Source organism: Lissotriton helveticus, chromosome 5_1, assembly GCF_964261635.1.
Source record: "Lissotriton helveticus chromosome 5_1, aLisHel1.1, whole genome shotgun sequence".
Classification (NCBI taxonomy): domain Eukaryota; kingdom Metazoa; phylum Chordata; class Amphibia; order Caudata; family Salamandridae; genus Lissotriton; species Lissotriton helveticus.
In genome coordinates this window covers 2,100,738,838-2,100,763,682 of record NC_136065.1, presented here as the reverse complement: position 1 = coordinate 2,100,763,682, position 24,845 = coordinate 2,100,738,838, and the positions used below count along the sequence as shown (strand labels likewise).

Below are 24,845 nucleotides of genomic sequence, written 5' to 3'. Positions count from 1 at the left end.
GGTGAAACCTACCTATTTTTTGAAATAGGTCTTTATTCAAGCTTGATTCTTTCTCAAAAGGTTTCTTTGAATTACTACCCAGTTGTGCTACAAAGTATTCTTTGTTTTTTCTTGTTTCCAATTCTGTAATGGCGGCAGCGGTGGCTATTGCGCAGCATAGTCGCGTAGCGGTACGCAACCATCTTCAGACGTACCAGGTCCCAGTAGATGGGATGGCTGTGATTTTCGTGGTATGTGCAGATCCGGCGTTTCCTTACGAGTTGTTTTACTCTTGGGTTACGTTTCCGGCTGTGGACGCTAATTCTGGTTTGTTCCACTCCTACACCGCCTCAGATGTCCCAGCTGAATATACGCCGTACAGGGCATTGGAAATACCTATTGATCATTGGCAGCATCGAGTTTGGTTTGATGGCGCCCTCCCCCACTCTATGTCCCCTGCGAGGTTAGGTCCACTCTCAATTCCAGGTACTTATTGGCCTGCGTTGGGTGGCTTTACCCCGCACCCGAATCACGGGGCTTGCACCCTGGCTGAAATTCGCAGGCTGCATGTAGTTTCCATTTCCGTGATTCGTGCTTTAGTGCAATACATCGGTCGACATCTTCCTGGTGGTCCCCAGGGGGGTGCGGCCGCTCCCATGGAACGAGGCGGAATGCGTCTCAATCCAGTGATGGTAAATTCGGTTTTTGGTGCGCGTCCAGTTGACAACGATGACTTCCCATTCTGGCTAGCAGAGAAGTTTGATCAACTGGAAGCGGTTTTTCCGAATTCTACTCCTGCTGATAAACATAGAATGTTAACGATTACTCTACCGAAGGATATTACTCCTGAACTTGCTGACTGTGACAGCTGGGGAAAAACATTTGCGGCAGTTTATACAAGGTGCTTCGGCACCCCGTCTATGACTGCCCTGCCTGAAATCGTTAGACGTGTTCAGAATGATCACGGTCCATGATGATGATTAAATCGCCTGATCGTTTTCAGGGTTCTGATCAACGCTCTCCTCGTTCCTTTCAGGACACATCGGCTCCCAAGACCGGTGGAGGAGGAGGGGGTGGACGTGGACGTGGTGGCCAACAAGGACGTGGTCAGTCCCGCCAGACGGACGGCGCAGTGAAGCAGGAGGATTCTACGCCTAGGCGTCCGCAGTTTGCGAAAAAGAAAGTCGCAGCCTTAACAGCGCATCGATATGCCACAGATAGTGAGAACGCGGCTTCGGAATCTGACGTGGGCTCTGACCTTGCTGGACAGCGCGGCGGAGATAACCATAGTCAGAGAGGCGCTGCGTCCACTACTGAGGGTGACAGCGACTGATGTCTACGTTGTGATAGAAACAGCGGATACGAGACTTGCTCCCCCTGAAAGACTATATGAAATTGTCCTGTTAATTGAAGGTGACATACAGCGTACCGTTAAAGGTGTATTTTGGGAGAATCTGTCTTCTACATATGATATTTTACTTTCGGAGGCTGACTGGCCCCCACCTTTTGTGCTCGCGGCGCCGCGAGGGGAGGAGGTGATCCTACCCAGTTTCGCGAACACTGTCTCGAAAGAGCATGCGCAGCATTTTGCAGAAGAGTGGGCTCGGGCTCTCGCGCCGGCTCTGTACCGTAACCAATGTGGTTGGGATAAATTGTCGCCTTGCCACGAAATTCCGTTGCGGTCTCAGCCGCAGCCTCAACCTCAATATCCCATTCGGCGTGAAGCAAAATCTTCCGTCGCGGAAATCCTTGAACAATTGGAATATCAGGGAGTTATTGAAACGTGTGTGTCACCGATGAATAATCCCCTTTTTACTGTGAATAAACCTGACGGATCATATCGTTTGGTTTTGGATTACCGGCATTTGAACTCGCATTGCCGTAACTGTGCAGTACAGAATACCCACGGCTCTGCCCTAGTGGATAGTCTCGTGCGTAAGCGTTTCAAGACAACGCTTGACATATCCAATGGTTTTTATGCCCACAGATTGGACAGCTTTAGCTCCCAATGGACCAGTTTTACAAGCGCTGGAGTCCAAAAGCAATTCCGGCGTCTTCCAATGGGCTACAAGAATAGTCCTGGTGTATTTACCGCTCGAATTGTCTCTATTCTGGAGGCACTCGACCCTGATGCTTTTTCGTATGTGGATGACATATATCTCACAGACGACGATATTTGGGAGCATCTGTGTCGTGTAAATTCTCTTGTTTGCAACTTCGCAGACATGGGTTACAAATTCAACTTTGCAAAATCGCACATTGCTGAACACACAGTGTTGTTTTTGGGCTATGAGCTCAACAATGAAGGTAGAGGTTTAGCTCCTCACTTCTTAGAGAAGTGCGCACAATTGCGCGCTCCAACAACACTGAAAAAATTACAATCTTTACTGGGCTTTTTGAATTTCGGCAGAACTTACATTCCGGAATATGCCCAGCGTATCAAGCCTTTGTATGCTTTGATACAACCAACTTTCTCAAAATCATGCTGGCTGCCTGAGCATTCAGCCATTTTGCAATCCTTGCAGGCTGATCTGCTCGCTTCTAAATATTTACTGACTCGTGATAACCACACCAACCTGGTAATAAGAATAATTCCTGGGACGGTGGGTTTCACCTACCTCACTTTTAATGAAGGTGACACAGTTCCTATTGCTTACAAGTCACACTTGTACACCTCGGCTGAGATGCGGTTTCCCACCATAGAAAAGGTTTTAACTGCTGTACAGATGGCTATTCTAAAGGAACGAGCTCTGTCACAGGGGAAACGCATGCTAGTGGTAACACCCTGTCCTCATTTGGAGGCAGTCACGAAAGCCAGTGTACCAAATTCAAAGGCTTTGCACCCTCGGTGGATTCAGTGGGCTGCGTCATTGTCATCCACGGATGTCATGTTTATTTTTGACGCTTCCTTACGGTCGCAGGAGTACTTGCAGTATGAATTCGTTCACCCTGCTCCTCTGGCGATGCGACCTTTGGAGGACTTCCATTGCATCATTTACACTGATGGGTCAGCGCAGGTTGCGCATGGCTCTAAACATGCCTACGTTTCCGCATGCGCCATTGTGGTCGGTGCTATGTTGAATGATGAGTTCATTTCCAGGGAGGTACACACGTTGCCCCTGGGCGATTGCACCGCGCAATTGGCAGAGCTTCGTGCTCTCTTACTAGCTTTGGAGTACGCAGATCCAAGTGTTACTACTCTAATTGTAAGTGATTCTTACTACTGTGTCCAGTCTTACAATGAAAACTTGTTCTTTTGGATTCAAAATGATTTTCATGATTCCAAGGGTAGCACAATAAAACATAAAATGATCTGGGTTCGAGTGGCAGAGCTTAAGGCTATGTTGCCACTCGTTTATGTGATTCATACTCTCGGTCATCAGCGCGTGGGAGTTCACGCTGTTGGCAACTCGCTTGCTGATGAAGCAGCGAAATCAGCAGTATCTACATACTTAGTTGCAGCAGTTACTAGGTCTAAAACCAAGATTGATAGCGACATCTTGGCAGCGATTGCTGCCTCTGAGAAGGGAAGTAAACATCCTTCGGGATTCCCTTCGAAGTATAAATACCACTTAAGTCCCGAAAAGGTTCCTTTTGTGACAATTCCTGATGTTGGGGAACGGCTGATTCCCAACTCGGATCGCAGAACAGACTTGATTACAGCGGCTCATGAAGGTGTGGCGTCTGCGCATGCGGGCGTCTCAGCCACTGTAACGCAACTACAACAACGTTTCTGGTGGCGGGGACTGTACAAACAGACGCGTGATTATGTCCTTCTTTGTGACATATGCCAGCAGATTAAACCTTCAACTGCTACGCGTCCGCCTCAGACTCAGTTGTACATTTCTAATAAACCACTAGGCTGTGTTTATTTAGATCACTGCGGTCCATTTTCATCTGATACTGCGTATAAATACATCTTAGTAGCAGTTGACTCATGCACACGCTTTGTGTGGGTATGGCCACATCGCAGCGCTGATTCCCGGACTGTCATCAGAGATTTGCGTATCTTTATAGGGATTTTTGCCTGTGGTACCTTCCATTCGGATCAGGGTCCGGCTTTCGCCTCTAAGGCGTATAAGGATGCCATGACTTCGATGGGGGTCCAAGTCAAGTTTTCGTCACCCTACAGACCCGAGGGTAATAGTGTAGTTGAACGAATGAACCGTGATTTAAAGCAATCTTTGACAGCCCGAGTTATAGGCACTGGCAGAAATTGGCTGGCTCACCTCTATGGCGTGCAGCGTGCTCTTAATAATCTCCCTAGAAGGTCTCTGGGTGGGCGGACCCCATACGAAATGCTCTTTGGCATCAAGATGTTCGTCCCTGACCTTGACGGTCTAGACTCGGTGGTTCGCGCCACTTCCTTTGACGCAGATGAACATTGCAATGTTTTACAGAATCTACAAAAGACGAGAGACACTCTTGCAAAGGAACATTTGCCCTCCACATCGGATGATGCGTTGCAGATCCCGGTAGTTGGCTGGCTACCCCAAGTTGGAGAACTGGTTCGAGAGAAGATCGACAACAAGAAAGAGTTTGGTCCCTCCTATCGAGCTCCGGTCCCAGTGCTTGGAGTGAAGGGCACAAGAACAGTCATTTTACCACCACTTCCAGGTCGTAAGGAAAACAGGTTTATTTCTATTGACAATGTCAAGATACACAGAGTGGCCGATTCTTCTTAGCATGACACCGGCTGTTTCCTGTCCTTCCATTGTGAGAAATTCAATTATGCCCACTGCTTCTAATAATGAACCTGAGGTGGCCATCGAATTACCTGCTGTTTCCAGTCCATTATTGAATAATTTACCAGGAACTAACCTTGATGAGACAGACTATACATACCCCACTGATTTGTCCATGCCTGACCTGCAAGCTCGTTTAGCCACGGAATCCAGATTTTCATTTGACTCTGCTTCCCTTGCCTCGAAAAAACCCTCTAAAATTGCATTATATGCTAGCCTGTTTAAAAAACATTTTTTGATACCTCCTTGGATATACATTTGGCTGGTCCTTTTTTCAGTTTACCTTTTTATGTCAATTGGTTTTGTGTTTTATTTTTTTCGGATTATGAATGGACACTATGTCGAGGAGAGAACTTGCATTACTCATTTGAATGGAACTTTGGCCCCACTTTCCTCTTCACATTCTACACACAGATTAAAAAGAGACTTGACTTTGGTTAACATCACAGCGTGGCCTGTTCTGGATGGAATCGCGTGGGATGCAGTTCGTTTTCAGATACATGGTCCAACGGAAGTCGTTAATGTCCCTAATGTACTAAGAGTTAATATGGGGGATGTGGTGAAACAAAACATTCGTTCTGATGATTGGGATGTTAATGCTGTGGAAAGTTTGTTTTCTGATTTGAAATATTATGCTGCTTTTGATGCTGAGGATTTATATTTAGAATCTGCTAATTATGGTGAATTGTTCTGTTACCAACATTATGGCAATCACTTCTTACACAAGACATCTTCCCGAAGGGATGCGGTTAATTTTACTCAGTGGGAACATTGCCCAGCACCAACACAAGGGAGTTCAGAAACGTTTCTTAAAAAATATACTTATTTCACTGACTTTAATCAGTCCAATCCCGAGTCCTTTTATTTTAAATTTCACAAACAGCCACTGTCCAAGGTTCGACTTACAAATACAAAATTGTTATATTCAAAAGCCTTCCTGGATCAATTAGTTACTGGAGGGTATGAGTTATGGAAGGATACCATAGACCTTAAATCAGTTTGGGGCTCAAGGGCCTGGCAGGTACAAGGCACTGAAGCTTTGCACCGTGCATGTCTCATCCCAAATCATATGTGGTTTTTAAATGAAACCATTTCCCAGACCACGTGCTTTGGATTGGCTACATCTAAAAGGTTAAACACCCCGTCTTTCCCGGAGTTGGAGGAATATGAGAATTGGGGTAATTTTACTAAATTGTCCATTAGAGATATACAGGCTCTGCTTCTGAATTCCTCCTTTAACATTTCCAGTATGAATCCCAAGGGTTGGCTGCTTTGGCACCGTAGTGCTGATTCTTGCCAAAAGAGATTTTTAAATATAACTGACGGTTTTAAGGCTGTTAGATCTGATCCCCGTTTTGATTTAAGTCATACTGTCACCTCTTACTCTGTTGGCAAGTTGTGTCAAGCTTGGCTGAAACATTCAACTTTACCTGCGGTTAAGTATCACCTTTCCAAACTGAATGCAGACGTGGATTTGAATGATTTCATTAAGGGCCCAGCTAGTGGCAGGTCGAAAAGGTGGTTATATGGTGTTTACAATGAAATTTGGAAACTCTCACAGATTGAGGCTGCTTCACGCCTTAGGGCTATTGATCAGGCAAATCTTGAGAAAGTGCTTGCAGTGGTTGACAATAGCATTAACGTGCTTTCCTCTAGAATTTACACATTAGATAATATTGTGTCGTCTGTTGTTGATATTGTGCATGATGAAGTGTCTGTATTATACCATGGTCAAAATCAATTACGTTCAATCATGCAGTTTGCATGGACACTACAGACTCTAAAAATGGGTAAAGTTCCCTGGGGATACATGAACGTTTCCTCTTTATTTGCACCGTTTAATTTGACAGACAAACAACGCTTGCTTTCAATGCGTGATGCTTCCTTTTCTATGCTCCATATTGAAAGATTGGAATCTTTACCTTTTTCTGTGGCAGAGACCACTGCTGCTACGTGGCTTATCCACGGTTTAATAACGCTGCCGTTTGCTTTATATAAGTTTTCAAATTGTATGAAATATGTGCCAATAGGTCGTTTTGAACCCTTAGGTAGCGGTTTTCTTCATGAGGTCTGGTCACTCCCATACACATACAGATGTTTCAAGGATGAACAAGAGGTTTATCTAACAGGGGATGAGTGTACTGAGACGCCAGATCATTCTTTAATGTGCAGACACATACAGTTACACGGTTCATGTAACAAGGACCGACCGAATATGGCTTGCGTTTTACAGGGCACGCCAGTTCCTGCTATCATCCCCACGTTTAAATTGTTGGAGAATGGTAGTTATTTAATGCTCAATAATGAAAACTGCTGTGGTTTAATTAAAGGTATAGCTTTCATAGTAACGGTTAGTGAGCGAGTTATTTGCTGCAGAAATGTTCTTTATCCTCCCACACGTGAACATAGGGAGTCTTCCATTTGGCCACAGATACCGACCTTGGGAGCAGAATTCAGCGGCATGGCTAGAATAAGAGCTCTATTGTCCCAGAAAGAGGTGGCCTTGAGCTCGGCCCGTGAAACTTTCGTGCTTCACATTGCTAACACCCGCACGGAGGTTCAGGCTCTTTTAAACACTGATTTGCCCTTGCATTTCGGAGCCATGGTCCGTTCTATCTTTAACGCATCCTCCACAACGGGCCTAGCACATTTTTTTAAAGTTGTTAGCGGTGGTCTCGTGACTTCCTTTGAGAAGATTTTTGGAGTCATCCCTGCTTTCTTCCATTCTATTTTTTCATCCTTGTTTGGAGGGTTCCCGTTTTTGCTTGCATTAGCTGCTGGCGCATTGGTGGTTTTCTGCCTTTTTAAATATGGATGCCCTTCATGTGCAAGACCACGCACAGCTACTACTGACGCGGTTTCGCAACCGCATGCTTGATTACTATGGCACACTGCCGTTAGCGACTCTAGGCACGGCGTTTGGATTATCTTTTCGGTTCTCCTATTTCACCTGTGTCCAGCCTGTATTTCGCTGTCTGACCTGTGATTTCCTTTGGGCCATTGATTTGTGTCTCTGCGGACCAGCATCTTCTGACGTCGATTTTAATCAACTGATGAGTCCTATCATTGCTCACGAGTTGGTTTGTTCTGACGAAAGGGTTATGGCCTTGGCGGTGGCACATGGACTAATGGGTCCCTGGGATGTGTTGTCGGCAGCGCAGAATTTCTTGGAACTAAGTTTTCTTGAGAACCCACCGAGCTGTCCTCTGATGGTTATAGAGGATCCGGTGCTGGAAGATCACGTATGTTCCTTTCATCTTTTAAATTGGATGGCTGAACTGTTTTCTGATGAGGACAGTGACTTCCTCCTGGAGGCTGTTGCAGCTTACTTTTCATATACGGTCTTATCTTAGACACTGCCTCAAATTGACATGCTGATTGATAGCATTTCCTTGACTTTATTGACTTTTGGTCAAGACATTTTTTTTTCCTTGCCTATTGGCTTGAGCCACATTATATTTGTGGGCTATTTTTTTAGCATTAATTTTTATAATTGAATCTTTATTCATGCTCGTTTATAAATGGATTCTGCTCTCATGTGATGGCACTTCTGTTACCTTATTTAGTCCGTTCTCGGATCATGGGGGGGTGTTGTATAGCTCCTATATATCCTTATATCGTGTTAAGTTAGCATAGGTACATTTGAGATTTAAACGCCATTTTTCCTTTCTTGCAACTTCTGCACACGACCCTTAATTGTTGACTTAGCTTTCAACCTAGTGGTTTGCCGTGGTGTATGTGAGAATAATATGTTATTGCTCTGATATCAGTCTTGTTTAATAAAACATGTCTGCACGGAGAGTGCTGAAGTTTCAGGAGCAACACGATATGGAATTGTTATGAGGTCTGATCTCCACGCCTTCATAGTCATAACACAAGTGCAGCCTTTGCCAACTTGGGCTTGAGGCGGGATTGATATTGCTTTGCACGAGAATTGTTAAGACACTTGATGCGGTGCACATGCAGAGAGAGCTGGTGTATGCTGATGTGATTCCTTCATGCTAGGACACTAAGGTATGGGCCCGCCCTAAAACAACCCAAAGAGACCTTCTTAGATAATAATATAATATATGTGTTAGGGAGGGTGAGATATAAGTGTTGTTAACTCTTATTCATTACAGCATGTTAACATGCTGTCACCATTCGCTTTTTATGTCTTAGTAACTATGCTGATAATTTTGCTACTGATAATAAGTATACTTGTATTATCAAAGATACTGCGCCTGAGAAGACGGCATTAGTAAATAAACATTTCAAATGCACATGTGTCTTCTTTACTCCATGTTCTGGTTTGTAATGATAATATAACGAAAGAGTGTTCATGAGTCCCACGTACCCTGAGGTACTGTAAGTTCATGTTCTGGTTTGTCTAAACATTGGGTGTTTGATATGTCCAATGAGACACTGTAGCTAGCTCGGTAAGGGGTGAGTTGGTTGCTAAGGTAAGTTTTGGGACATCCTAATTTGCCGAGGTTCCACTCCTCTGTGCACAGTTCTGTGTGAGTACAGAAACCCTGCAACAATAGTACACTCTAGAAGTAATATCCCCCTTAGCTGAAATGTTAAGATTTTGTTTTGACAAATGATTCATCGTAAAATGTAGGAAATTATTAAATATTTAGAACAATATTTTTCAGATTAATTCCTCTCATTCACTCCTCCTCATGTAACATACAAGAAGAAACACTTTTGGATATAGTTCATTAAAACCGTCAAAAGTTAAAAATCACAATAGTAAATTGTCTGAAAGGATCATAAAAGTTTGCCCTCAATAACGTAATACAGTAACTACAGAATATATCTGTAAGATTAGTATCCAAGAATATAACGTCTAAAGGTAGCTGAAAAAATCTTAATTAAAACAGATGATATCACATGGGCTGGCTTTCACGTCTGGGACAAGCTAAGATGCACACATTTTAAAATGCTAAAATTCATACAAATTCATTTATAAAATTACTCTAATACCTTTATCCTGTGAAGTTAAGGTAAAGGTTTGCTCACATTAATTCACCCTACTGTTTGATCCCCTACCATCAGGTATTTGGACTCTGCTAATATAGAACCCAGAAAATGGCGACCATCTAAACTAGGCCACGTAGACCCTGATTCATTATGTCCCTGATGCCACTTTTTGTGTTTTGCTCACAATTAATATGCTTTTACTGCCCAAGACACGATAGAGCTGAATACAATCCAATGAGAATGTGCCCAATCTCTGAATAAAGTTCACTACTAATCATCTTAAAAATTATCTTCCAGCGCCTTGCTAAACAAATCGAAGAATTGATACATAACAAGGACAGGCTAAATGCCCTTCTTAGGGCCCGATTCCGATCTCATTCAGAAAGCATGCCTACCGAATAGGTTCCGTAATGCTTTCCGTACGACTCAGATCGGGGCAGTCCGACCGAACCAGTACAATGGATCTGTATACAATTTGGTAGGACTACCATTGACTTCAATGAGAGCCTGTGTTTTTCGAACAAGAACACATGCTCCCAATCAAGAAAGGGGTGGCTGGGGAAAACCTTGCATACTGTGGCGGGTACCCCATGATGCCTACCACAGTGTGAATGCCTGGCAAGGGAGGTTCTTTAGGGATCCCACAGGCCCAATTTGGAGAGACCCGGGTGAAGGGGGGCCTGCTAAGGGCCCCCAAAGACCGATTCTGGTTGCCTTTTCATTCTGGGCAAGCTGAATCAGAAAGGCTGTCCGAATCGGTCATTGTACTCGCTTGTTCACAAACCAAGTACATAGGGCTGTACAAATCGGCTCCAGAAAGGCCTTATGAAACCAATTCGGTCAGCCCTAACGGTTTCCAGGCATCGTACTTGGTTGTTCGGAATTGGAAACTAGTCGGTCTGAAATAAGGGATTCGGATCGGTTTGGCAAACCCAAATACGGTTCTAAGTTCTTCCGACCGACATCGGTATCAACCCCTTTTCTTCCAAAATTGCTGACTGTAAAGCCTTTGTAGTTAAATATCATATAATGGGACCAAAGTTGTCTCATTTGCTGCCACTGCTGTGATGCCATGCAGTGAGATGAGGATAAAGTGATGTCGCTTCTGCATTTGGCATGTTGGTGAATTGAAGTTATTGTCGGATGGATGAGAAGAATGCAAGCCCTAGTTACAATACTCGGAAGCAGTAGTGGCTGGTGATGTGGAACACTGGAGGGCCAGGGTGGGGAGGGGGATAAGAGGGCCGCTGGAGGACAAAGAAAAAAAAATCAATAACAAAACGTACTTCTCTTTCCTGACGTTTTAAGGTAGCTGACAGTGGGGGCGACGCTCCTCTGCCATATCGGAGGAGCTGACGCTGCCTGGAAGAGTTGGTGGGGCTTACACCCACAGCATGTACTGACGTTAGTAGGTATATACATTTTGGTATTTTGAAGCCGTAAACCTACCTGTCGAGCACCAGAGCAGTGTAAAGATGGAAAATCCCAGTAAGGAAGCATTAAAGGAGTGGGAGGAAGTTGAGCTAGTGGAAGTTGTGAGAAGTCAGCCAATCAGCAGTGCTTTAAATGGGCCGGTACTATCCGGTACTGAGTACCGGCACTTCATTTTTGAGAGGGGGAGTACCGGCACTTCTCAAGTGTAACATGATACGTTTAACCCCTCCCATGCTCGTGACGGAACCGTCCGTCATGAGCCTCGGGTGGGCTGTGCTGGTGACGGAACGGTTTCGTCACGGCCCGCTCGCCGCGCCTGCGCTGCGTGAATTCGCACCTGCGCTGACGTTCTAATGGGCGGGCGGGGCCGTGACAGAACCGTTCCGTCACAAGCACAGCTCACCCGAGGTCCGTGACGGAGTGGTTCCGTCACGAGCACGGGAGCGCCGCGCGGCCCCGCCTCCCCCTTAGTGCTGCGGCGGAATAGCCGCCGCAGCGAAGGGGTTAATTGGAGTACCAGCACTTCTCAGAAATAAAGCAGGTACTCTGATACAGGGTAACTGCACTTCCATTTTTCCATTTCAAGCACTGCCTATCAGAGGTCTTTTTCAGTTTCTTCCTGAATTTTAAGAGGGTTGGTGCTGCTCTGATTTCAGGGGGGGCGGCTGTTCCAAGTCCTTGGGACACAAGCTGAGGGGGCTTGTTTCTGAGAAGTTTATTGTTTCTGAGATTGAACCGCCTCACAATAGGGAGATGAAACCACTGCTGATGAAAATGGACTCTTGTCCTGCCTGAGCTGTGTGTTAGTTTTAACATCAGGGGCATCAACAGTGAGACCCGGCCCAGCTCACCATAACAAAGGCCCACAAACTGCCCAAGAAAACAGACAACACACTGACCTGTGGAGCCTACAGGCCAGCCCGACCCCTGGAGAAGCCATTTTGAAAACGTATTATTAAAGATTAAGACATGAGATTGTGTGTCGTCATTATTTCAGCTGTCTGAAAGCACAACGAAGCGAAAGTAGACATTTACAGAGTTGTGGATCAGTTACAGCTAAGGGAGGCGGCCTCGCGCCCCGCTGCGCTCTGCGAGAACATTGGTTATTTATAGTACTGAGAGGCAAGAGATGATGCTGATTCGCTCCCAAAAGGTTTACTAGAACAATCTGTGTCGCTACACAGACACAAACAAGGAACGCCCGCTTTACCATCTCAGTCCTGCTTTTTAGTCTGGTAGCGCTTAGAAGCTATTTCAATAAGCGGTGACGCTGCACACTCTGCTCGCTCAAACAATAGTGTTCCTTGTTTGTCCCCTGTCCTGCGAGTAACTCACCCAGTCCTGTTTTTGTTTTTTCATTTAGTCCGCGAGTTTTCTATTTTGATAGCGTGAATCTGCCTTCAGCGATGCAAAAACAAACAAACAGGACGCAGTGAGCTTGGCGCACAAGAGACAACTCGGGGTTTGTGCCTGTGGGTGGGGCATCCGGGGAGGGCGAGCAAGCGGTGGTAAACAAAAGGAGGTGGTGGGCATCCCTGGGCGCCGGGACCTGTGCTGGGATGGATGGGGGGACCTGCTGTCACCGGCCGAGGATGGGGAAGTCGGGGAGAGGGTGTGGTGAAGAGGAGAGAGCTGCCAGGGTGGGGAGAGAGAGGCTGGGCGGCACCCTTCCTGCTAGCTGCTATGCGCCTGCACTGACTGCCGCTGGTACTCACAGGCTGGGCAGGGCCCCTGTGCCCTAGCGGGGGCCCGCTCCTCGGCTGCGCAGCCCCCGGGAGCCCGGCGCCCCCGCTGCCACCCCGTCTGAGCCTCGCCGGCGTATCACGAGCTGCCTGTGCTGCGTGAGGGCAGATACCAACCCGCCGAGAAGTCTACCGACCACAAGGGGATGGAGGAAGAGCCGCACTGGGTCGGACCGCTGTGCCACCCGGCGTCCTGTTCTAATGTTTGTTTGTTTTAATATTATAGACGGAACTCTACCCGTAGGTATTGGAGGCGCTTCAAGCAGTGCTTAATTGGTAAAATATTAAGTGCCAGGGCTCTGACCAGAAGGCCACTTAGGCTTGCACCACACATCGCCCTTGTCATCGCTGCCAAAACAACTACTAACCATCTCTCTTGCATGTAAATACAAGGCAGGTTATTCCAGGTTCCCAAAGCTAAAGGATTGGCTGGGGAGGCAGGTATTAGCACTATAATGTATATTGTATTCCTAAACAACAGTTGTTCTGCTCATCTCTAAATTAGATGAGCAGCGTAACCATTCAACACCATACTTAGAACAGTTAGGTGCCGGTGATGAGCACCGGAAACCAATTAAGTGCTGGTGCTGCGCACCTGAAAGCACTGGCTCATATTAAGCACTGGCTTCAAGCGCATCAGGTAAATTACACAAGGACACGTTCTTTCTTGGTAGGTAAGGGGGAAGATGGAGTCATATGTCCACAATCACAGGATGTTGAGCCGTCGCTGGGGTGACTAGATATCCAGGATTTCCTGGGACAGTCCCAGCTTTCAGAGGTTTAATTTATTTTGAAAAGCTGCCCCTGTTTTGGGGGCAAATGTCCACTCTCCTGCAAAACAGAAATGAAGCATACACTTCCACTGATGCATCTAAAGTGTCTTTATTTATTTTATTTAGATGAGTTTTATATAGCGCTGGCTAGACCCGGAGGTATCAGAGTGCTTTACATGAGGCGATTTACATAGGTTACAAATTACACATTGTTACGGAAGGTACATAGGTTACAGGTTACATACCTTGGTTCAAGGCGTGTAGAAGGGTAAGGGGTAGTGTCAAAGGGTAACGGGGAGGGAGATTAGGCGGAGCATAGGCATAAGGATAAACAAAGCACTCAGGGGGAGAGAAATTTAGGGGAGAGAGGAAAGGAATAGGGAAGGTAGGCAAAGAGTGAAGGAGGGAAGAGATCGGGGAGGGGTAGAAGACACATCATGGAGACGGGGAAGTAACTGTGTCTGACGTCCGGCTGGGTGGGAAATGGTTCCCAGCGGTAAAGGGGCCATTCCCAGTCCTCCGTTATGTGTGATTCCATTGACACAGTGGACTCTCTCAGCGGGGTCGCTGAGACTCCAAGGCATAGATGCTGGATCCTTCCCCAACAAGGGGAGAGGAGGGCTTTGGTCACGGCAGGGCCGGACTGGGAACCAAAACCGGCCCTGGCAAAGTGCTCGGCCGTCCCCCCCCCCGGCGGGTTTGGGGGTGCGACCACGCTCTTTGCCAGAGCCGGTTTTAAACGGCCCCCAGGGGCCCAAAACCAGCCCCCACCCTTGCGGCACACCGGGGGATTGACCGGTGCCCGCAACGGCCAGTCCGGGCCTGGGTTACGGGCACCCTCAGAAGACTGAAGGAGGAAAGAGGTCGGGGGAGGGGATAGAAGAAAACCCAGCATGAATACAGTGTCCGACGTCCGGCAGGGTAGGCTTCAGTTCCCAGTGGAAAGGGGATCAATCCCAGACCTCCACTATATGAGACTCCCTTGTCACTGTGGACTCTCTCAGAGGGGTCTCTTAGACTCCAGGGCAAAGATGCTGGATCCATCCCAACAAGGGGAGTAGGAGTGCTTTGGACAAGGGCATACTTATGGGGGCCGTTTTAGGGATCTGGTTTGGAAGAGAGAGGCACTCATTGTAGCAGGGTCCTCCCGACTGGGGGTTCTTCCGTGTCAGTCCCTGTAGTGCATTCGTCCGCGAGCTGCATGCCCTTTGGACTCTCTCGGCTTTGTTATTCATATAGTAGCCAGCGGGTGAAGGGGAAGTTCACAGGACACACGCCCCACTCGGGGGGCTCCCGAGTATCCCACAGATGTCCCAGTTCCTCAGGCAACCTCGGCAATGATCCCAGGCCCCTGCCCTCTGGCTTCGGCAACGAGCCCAGGCCCCTCCCCTCCAGCCGCTTCATACCGTTGCCGCAGAAAGCAGGTCTTCTGTGAAAGCAGTTTTTCCTACTCATAGGGGACTGAGCTGCAGGGCTATGTAGCAGGATAAGAGCGGGGGCGCCATAGATGTCCAGTGCAGGTTCCAACTGTTGTATAGTTACAACTGGCAACATCTTAATGTCAGAACACTGTCAGAACACTGGCACTATGAGTCATCACAAAATCAGTATCTCTGTGCAAAATAACACTCTTGATATTTCAGCAAAACCAATACTTGTCTAAAATTAGACCTTCATTGCCCCATCTGCAAAGGATCACTGCAAGTGTTTTTCGAGCAGTAGCAGCATTCCCCACCCCAGTGCCTTGAGACACTCATGGGTGAGTAGTGCGCTTTACAAATGATATGATTGATTGATTGATTGATTGAAGTGAGAGAAAGCAGTAGTGTGGAATTGTAGCAGTAAAAGAGCCTCAGCGTAGATTGAGACCGGAGAGAACATCCAGAAACCAATGTACCGGAGGGTTATCAGGCAAGCTCACAACACCGCTTCTTTAGCACCGTTATAATTACACTGCATACCAACAACGATCGTCATGGAGGCAAAATCGGTCTCATACCGAGCCACTTCACATGTAGAGCTGGTGCTGCATAAACACTGTCTGACTCGGCAACCTCAGCAGGGATAAATGCGCACTTCGTCATCCTCACACGTCCGCCATTTTAGAGTCAGGTACTGTTTGTCAGCATTCGTGAGGAAGCTACAGATGACCCCGCTATAAAGCGCACCTCACAGACCGCTCACTCTGCATCTACAACGATGATCAATCAGTCGCCTCACCTTCATTCTGGATCACTGCCGTAGCCGGTAAGATGTTCCCTGCTTTCCTTCCTTAGGCGCCATTTTAGAGCCAGGCTACATTCAAGGAACAAAAAAATCAGCACAAGGGACATAACGCGGTTAAAAGGTGCAAAAACCTTGTTGGGATTAGGGTCCGATCAATAGCGCCTGAGTTGGGTGCATTATAGGGCATTCAGTATCCTCGTTGGTCACGCAAAGACCTCTGTAGTAAAGTTGTTTGTGATCCGCCATTTTGAGCCTTCGAGCATTTCCCATTGTGTGTTCTGTGTAATCTGGAACCCCGAAGCATTTACCTCTTTGGGCCCAGCGCGCAACACCACAATACCAATTTAATGTAGGATTTGCCAATATTGCAGCACGTCTGTGCCTATTTAGCAGTTAACGTGTAGATGAGGGATCAGTGGTGGTTCGGGCTCATACAGCGGTCCTCTCAGTGTCCTGCGCTCCAGAGGCCCCACGCCCACGCAACCTTATTTTAGATAAGTACCTAATTCATCTTTGTTTCAGGGAGCACAGGAGGAGGTAAACTAGTTCCCAGCAGAGGGGGGACAGAGCGAGGAGGAGAGTGGGGCTGCTCAGGATGGAGGTCCTGACAATCCAGTGGCGGTTGGTGGCATAAAAATATGGTGAGGCGCTACCTACATTAAAACACATACATAAAAAATGACATTAAAACACTTATTAACCGCATGCGTGCGGGCGGAATTCCGCCCGTACGCTGGGATTTACTCATTCCCATGTTTCATGACGAGCTGGGCTCGTCATGAGCGTGCCAGGAGGCTACCTCATGACGAGCCCAGCTCGTCATGAGCGTCGAAGGGGTTAAAATAAGCATCTTAGAAAGACAAAATAAAAGTTACTCATCTCATCCTGCAGCACATCCTTGATTCTCTCCAGTCCTTGGTTCCAGACATCTCCGAGTGTGAGGTGGAGTCACACAGCCAACTACCTCATCCAATCCAGACGCTGCTCTCATGCTGTGAAGCAGCATGAGTGAAGTGTCTGGAGCAGGCTGCCTCTGTGCTTCGAAAGGCACCAGAGGCCTCCACCTGCTCTCCAACCCAGCTGTTCCAGCTGTCTTAAAACTGCTGGGTTGGAGAAGTTTAAATTGTGCTTGTCAGGCTGGCCGTAGTAAGATAGCCGGCCAAACCCACATGCGCACTTCAAACCGAAGGGGCCGTGCCTCATTCCTGCCAATAAGCAGCAATGATGCACTGACCCTGCCCTCACACTCCAGCAGAGAGTAAAAAATAAAATGGTAATAAAATAATTTCCATTTCATTTTTCACTCTTTCTTCAGCAGTGTGTGTGTGGGAGGGGGGACGCTCCTCCACTCCTATGGAGGAACCGCAGCTGCCTGCCATAGTTAATCTTATGTTAACATCGCCTTGTAAATGTGTGGAAAAAAGTATATATATATATATATATGTGTGTATATATAGGCACATATTTAGAAAGCTACATTTACATCTGACCTCTTGTGCTGCCTGAAAAAGAATATATTAAGTAAGTTATTTCCGTGAGTTCAGATTTATATGTCTCTGTAAACACACACATTTTAATTTTGGAAAATACGATGTCAGTGTACGCCATGATATATGTACGCATAACAACAAACTCGCATTACTGTTTTCAAATCCATTCAATGTGACCTCCCCATCAACCCTGAGTCGGAAAAACGTTGTCAGGCAGGTACTGCGAGCTAAGCCTGAAGCAACTTGTAGTACTCTGTAAACTGTATTTGTACAGGTCCCTTTAACTTTAGAGATTCAGTTAATTCTAGAATGTTAGTGTTTCCTAGTGAATGTAAGTATGTTCCTTCGTCATTGTGTTTGGAGCTGTCCTTGCTGGAGCCGTTGGGTCCGATGGCTCCACTTACCATGTAGCTAGGAATAAAGCTTTTTTCACCACTCCACCGGTGATTGCTATACAAATGATTGACAGACCACAGGTGAGGTGACACTTAGACAAACGTGTGAACAGGAAAACCCCAGATCAATCCCACAAATAGGCATCAACACCACAATGATCCAAGGAGATTAGCTCCAATAAAAACACATTTGTCCGGAAATGTGCATGTCCTCTAAACACCATAAGGCTAGATGCCACATGAAATGAGGAACACTCAGCCAATCAGAACACAGCATGCACACTATATGCATTGACCGCATGCTTTCCATCTAGGACATAGGGACACGTGCCTACTGGCCGGTGCTGTGTCCACACAAGGGGGAGACACACCTGCACTCCATACTAGGTGGTCAGATTTATGACTTTGTGACTCGGGCCGGAGTTCCTTCTCTAAAGGAATGTACACATGTTTTTTTGACACTCCGTGAAATGTATATAATGACGGCTAAAACCAATGTACTTTGAGATAGTGATAAGGCCCCCTATTGTCTCTGTTCTCCCGGCCGCAACATTTAATTAAACCAACTGTTCCTGTTTTGCCAAATGCCTCTTGCCTTTTATTTTCAAGGTAAATTCCCATTTGAGCAACAGTTTACATAAACGGTTTTAAACACTCATTGTTCAGAAATCGATTAGTGGTTTTGCATGAGGAGGTAAGAACGTGAACAAAGGGCTTGAAAGGGACCATTTTCAATGTCTGTTTCAAATCACTACAGGGCATGAGACCCGGAGGGACCGGCTCACTTGAAGCCCTGGCTCTATGCAATTTATGGACTTTGTTCTTTTTATTGCCACCGTCCAAATAGTATATAATCTCTGCTATATCAGACCCACAGCACAGCTCCCTCCTTACAACCCAAAGAAAACAAATCAACTTAAATCACATAACCCTAACAAGAGTAACAATGAGAAATAGTAAAGTCGTGAAACTCAACAGTCTAAGTTGAAAGTAGTAATCTATATACTCAGGGCAGGCTTTCTTGATAGCTCCACCCCAATAATCTCCTTCTCTCTATGGTCACTCTTTCTCATTTATTTAGATTCTTTTTTAGCGTTATTCATCCCAATGAAGGTATGAGAGTATTTTACATCTCACACACGGTAAAGCACCTTCACCCCGCATCCGTGACCCCGCATGCTGTCACAACGCGGTCGTTATAACGACCGCGTTGTGAAAATGCATACCATTACTCCTCAAGTCATTGTAACGACTTGCGGAGGGGGGGGGAGAAGGTGTTGGATTTAAAACCCAACACCTTCCGTAAAGTCCGCACAGACTGGAGTTGGAATAGTACATTTTATTATTCCAACATCCAGCACCCCCCCCCCAAGTCGTTGTAACCACTTGCGGAGTAATGGTATGCGTTGTCACAACGCGGTCGTTGTTACGACCGCGTTGTGACTGCATGCGGGATAATGGTATGCGGAGTGAAGAGGCATATTCCTCACACACACATATTATGCAGATGCCCCAATGACCTCCTTCTTCCCAAGTGGTCAAAGTTACTGTCACCAGTAATGCATTGTAGTACAGGTCCCCTCCAGCACGGCAAAATAAAGAGACAAGTCTGGCTGCAACAGTTCTTATGGCCTAGGGCCTACTCCTAGGTAGCTGATTCAAGACACTGCTGTCTTGAGCTTACCGCAAGTGTGGGCAGTTTCCTAGCTGATTTGACTGCTTTCACTGCATATGTGCACTTGTGGGACAATACTGGAGAGGTTTATTGGCCTGTCCTGCTTTAATGAGGATATATTGGTAGGAACTTGGCCTTGGAAATGGGGAGCCCCTCACCTATTCATATCATGAACATGTTCAGTAAGCCACGGCAAGTTCAGTAAAATTGTAATCAATCGGAGAATTCCATTCAGTGAGTAGTGGCAATCCATTTACTTTTAGAATCAGAATCCCTAGCGCTAATCTTATATATGTTCAAAACAGCCAGCACGTGTTTCGCCCCCATCCGGCATTCAAGCCTAGGGCTTTTTCAAGGCATGAAATGTCAAATGAATATATGTTTGTGGGTCAGTTGGAGCATATTCTAAAAGAATCACATCTGACCATTGGATTTTGATTAAATAAACAGACTGCTACAATTCACTGATTATAATTCTCCGATTGATTACAATTTTACCAAACTTGCCTTGGCTTACTGAGTATGTGCACTTGTGCAGTGAATGCAGCGCTGGTAGCAATCCAGATATTCCAAGGCAGTTTGTGAAAATGGTGCAATGGATGTGGGCTCTCCATTGCAACATGTACTGGCTTTGATTGAATACCTCGGCTGGTAGGGTGTGGGCCTCCTAGGTGAATTGACTGCTTGGATAAATCATTTATCCCTGTTGGAGGTGCCCTAAAAATGTAAGTGATTTTTCTAATTTTTGTACCGACTGGTACATTAAAATACTGGTCATGCTTGCAAAAAACAGCCTTGTGGTAACCCAAGTTGTAAAGCATGTATCATAAATGTTTTCTCACTTATGAAAATACACGTTTTATCTAATGTTCATGATCCTCCTTTTCATGATTTTGAGGGCTGTGCCCGTTTTGGGCTTAATATAGAGCTCCTTGTGCTAGGGTTTGGCTTCTTTTTAAAGAGGGATTGTTCTTGTTTAGTATTTTAAACTTGGCAACTCAGCAGCAACCAACAACTGGGTCACAGAGAGAGAAACACTTACATAAGGCAATAGGCGCTAAGGGGCCCAGTGTTTTAGGGCATTTACAACAGGTAAATTGAGTGAGACACAGTAATAGGTTTCTGTGGAACAGGGAAACTTAAAAAGAAGATATATAAGCTAAGTATCTGGGTAATTCACAAGTGAAGGTTCAGTTACTTATCTGCCTGCCTGACTACACACAGTTTTCAAACTATTCATCCAGCAGTGTGGGTTTCAGGCAGTGATGTTTACTGGTACACTGTCATGAGTCACCCCTTCAGCCACACTGGCATTTTAGTCACAAGCCTAATGTGTCTTGGGAATGGTAGTTTCGTTTTTAGGTCTCGCTCTGGAGACATGATGTATCTTCTCTGAGTGGCTTGTAGCACGTCCCTTGCTTGCCATTTGTTCCTGTGATTGCTTTTTTAAATTCATTGCTTTTCTGTGGCTAATTGCTCAAATGTGTCCCTCCTTCCTGTGGGTGGCTCTTGCCACTGGGGACTGGCCCTGTTATTTTTATTATTGCTTGTGCTTTTATTCCTCTTTGTTTCCTGTCGCTCCTTTTTAGGTCTCGACCTACGCAACACGTATGCGTTGCGTAAGACAGAGACCTGTAGCCATCGCCACAGCTTTGGGGGCAGAAACGTGCACGCGCTGCATTGCTTGCAATGCAACGTGTGCACTTCTTGGTGATTTCCTTTCGGGAGCACGCGGCGTCATATGGTGGCACCATATGGCCGCACGCTCCCGAAAGGGAATCGCCCATGCCCCCTCCCCCTGCTGCCACTTTCACTGCCGCGCGGCCAATGCTTGTTTTGCTAGTCTCTGAAATTACTGGCTCATGAATAAAATATCTCTGCTGGGATTTGCATTTCTACATTATCTGGAAACGCTGCATCCAATGTTTTATTAAGCAGTCCAGTGCAACTGTCAGCCTGTTAAACAGATCCGAAGGAGCCTGTTTAAAAAAATAAACTCAAATAAATCTGTGTCGTCAAATTGTGTTCCTCGCTGTTTATTTGTCATTCTTTTCATGTTCACTTTAGTTTAACTGAAAGCTGCCAGGGTTTAAAAATTAATAGAAGAAATGCAATTTGATATTTGGAAACCAAAGGGACGACTTCAGCAGCAGTCTATCACTGTATCTTTGTGCCTGGGCCGCACTTGCCAGCCACCTCCCCTGCCCCTTGTGGCAAGTAAATTCCAGTGAGGGGTACTTTCTCAGAGGAACCTGCAGAGGAATACATCTTAAAGATGGATGAAAGCATTCTTAAAGCTTTTATAAACCACAAAGCTCTCCTCACCGTCCTGCCACTTCACCATATCGCCTACACCACTTTGTTCGTAATTTAGACATCACTGTGAGCCGAAACACGAATGTGTTAAAATTGACACACAACATGATTTTTCTGTGTTCCTAAGGATTAAATTACCTCCCCCAGTATGGAGTGGAGCTGAGTTTAGAATGTGTGGGAAGAAGCTGATGGTAGGTATTCTGGGGTGAATTTCGAAGATTTCCAAAGGTGTGCACATAGAAATAGCTCATAAAGGCTACAGATGTATTCTTGCATGTTGTATTTAACTGAGAAGAAACATGTTTGTGTTAATGAAAGGCTGACACCTCATTCCATAGGATATCCGATTTTTGCACCAGTAATAACGTTATCCCCTTACTAACCCCCCACCCAGAGAAATTAGAATCAGCCCTTGGGCAATAAAAGATTGCAATGATATGTAAGAGCATGCCTGTGTTGGTGCAAATTGGTAACAAGGTTCAAAAGTTAAGTTGTAATGGGGGCCCCAACTTTTTTTTCCGCACACGCCAAAAAATACTATTTCGTATTGGACGTTTATCTTAGCATGTCATTGCAAAACAGCTGAACAATTGCAAACTATGGGGCATATTATCAACAAATAGCGATATGTATTGCTAGGTAGGGTTAGCGGCAATTTTTTTATCGCCGTGCATCACGGGATTTTATCGCTGAGATAACGTGCTATTAGCAACGTTTATCTCAAAAGCGATAAAATTCCCGGCGATAGCGGCAAAATCTGTGAATATCGCTGAGAATACAGCGATATTCACGCATTATCGCTAACAGGGTCTTAGCCATTATATCCACCTCCCATTGGATATAATGGCTAAGAACTGGTCTGAGCAGGTGTTAGTTTTTGGAGATATTCGCGCTTAGCGCGAATATTTTGATTGCTACGCCTGTGTTGATAATAGGCGATAGCGATATTAGCGACTGCTTTCAGTCGCTAACAGGTTGGGTACGCCCACTTTGCATGTCATTAGCGATAAATATCACTGACATGCAAAGCGGGCCCCAAACCGCTCGCTATCGCCTACAAGCTGTCGCTAACTGCTGTTAGCGACAGCTTGCTAATAGGGCGATAGTATTATGGCCGCTTAGCGGCCAAAAACGTCCGCTAAAGCGGCGAAAATTGCCTATCGCCCCCCCTTGATAATATGCCCCTATATTTTTATGGCCTTTCTGTCACTCTGTGGCTTGAAGTAACCCCATTAAGTCGTTTTGGAGATGCAAAGCAAAATGCCATTGTCCAGTGAGAATGTGAAAGTATGTATGGTTGCACTGTTCGCGAACTCCTAGATCGTGGACAACTTGATCACGACATGCTTGTGCAAATCTCTGTACATGCGCATAGGACACAAAAAAAAAGGGTTTCCTCTTAACATTCACAAACATTAAGATAAAACAAGCATTGACATAGCCAATAGGTCTCGCTTTTGGGACATTATAAGTATTTAGTTTTTCAGCACAATATCCTTGGTGCAACAACATCAGCTGTTGCATGGCTAAACCTTGTACCTTATAAGTGTTTAGACATGCAACAGTTGATGTTGTTGCACCAAAGATATTGTGCTGAATAACTAAACACTTAATGTCTCAAAGGCGAGACCTATTGGCTATGCCAATGTTTGTTCTGTCAGCTTCGGTTTGTTATTTTGAACAACTGTTTGTGCCCGTTCGTGCGCTTCCCTTTATACCAGCGCTGCAACTCAATTCAACTTTCTTAACCCTAAATATTGTGGCTGCTTCAGGAGGCTGAACTCTTCGTGCGGAACCTTTTTTCTCTTTAGTCAGAGCCCATCAGACCCTTCAGAGAGAGCATTCTCCATGGGGCACTGCTCATCTGAGAAGGGACGAGGCAGCACAGAGCTGACTGGGACAGATGAATGTTTGCAACTCCAGGAGCAGGACTCTGCTGGGACGCATTGGAAGGTACAAAATATGGGACCTAACTATCAGTAGTGCAGCCAGTGCAGTGTAACTGGGGTTCAGGAGTAGGTGGGGGTGCACCTTGCCTGTGAAAACTGCATTTATTTTACTGGTCGGCTGCTCAGATCAGTGTTTTTCCTCGTATCTACTTTGCACCAACCTCTCTGTTTCTACTCGCTGAAGAGAAACTGGAAGGGAGGGGTAAGGGCAGGTAGAAAAGCAACCGACTGGCCGCCAGGGCCGGACTGAGAACCAAAACCGGCCCTGGCAAAGTGCTCGGCCGGCCCCCCCACCCCCAGTGCGACCGCGCTCGTTGCCGGGGCCGGTTTTCGACTGATTTTGTTACAGGGCTGTTTTTGCAGCAACGCTGCAAAAACGGCCCTGTAACAAAAACGGCCCCCACCCTTGCGGCGCACCAGGGGAATGCCCGGTGCCCGCAACGGCCAGTCCGGGCCTGCTGGCCGCAGATAGGAATCTGACATGAGCAGTGATTTAATTTGTAGATTATTTCTGAGAGCGAGGCTGTATTTCGATGGTGGTCTGCCTGCTTGTCAGGAGTTGTGGTGCTTTATAAGTGAGTGTCTGCAGCATCAGCCATCCAAATGACAGACCAGTTCAGAATTGAGACACTTTAGAGGAGGTGCTGAGAAGGCAGGGTAAGCACTTTCAGCAGATGCAATGCTTTCTGTTCATCACTCACCACTCCCAAGCTCAATTGCTATGCACATATTATCCTCTAAAAGCTAGAAGAACATATAAAAAAAGAAAGAACCAGTACTTAATACCTTAAATAAACATATCTATGGAAGACAAAGGGCCAGATGTATGAAGCTCAAATGGGTTCGCAAATGCCGAAATTCACAGATCTTCGGCTTTTGCGAACACATTTTCGCTAAATGGTATGTATGTAGCAAATTTGAGTGCAAAATAAGGAATTGCAAATTTGCGATTCCTTATTTTGCAATTGCATTTAAGGAATCGCAAGTTTTGCAATTCCTTAAATGCAATGTATGAAACACCCAAGTTGTGCGATTTCTGATTAAGAAATCGCAAATTACCACCAACTTGAAGGTGGTGGTAATTTGCGATTTCTTTCACAAAAGCCCTTTTTTGCATTTGTGAAGGTGCCATGTGGCACACATACATGCCCTTAGG

The 24,845-nt window shown here is 46.0% G+C and overlaps 1 protein-coding gene and 1 long non-coding RNA gene across 3 annotated transcripts in view; one reads left to right on the top strand and one right to left on the bottom strand.

Annotated features, from left to right (window-relative positions):
- The window catches only part of LOC144756353 (uncharacterized), a 430,517-nt gene extending 417,542 nt beyond the window's left edge, over positions 1 to 12,975 (bottom strand). The window contains exon 1 of one of the 2 annotated variants that reach the window (XM_078646112.1): positions 12,839 to 12,975. The gene's annotated coding sequence lies outside the window, so the exon portion shown is untranslated. Of the gene's footprint in view, positions 1 to 12,458; positions 12,698 to 12,838 lie in introns of those variants that run through there. The other variant, XM_078646111.1, reaches the window with a different exon arrangement.
- LOC144756354 (uncharacterized) overlaps positions 1 to 24,845 on the top strand; it is a 98,191-nt gene that overhangs the window by 33,740 nt on the left and 39,606 nt on the right. The gene's annotated exons all lie outside the window — the stretch shown is intronic.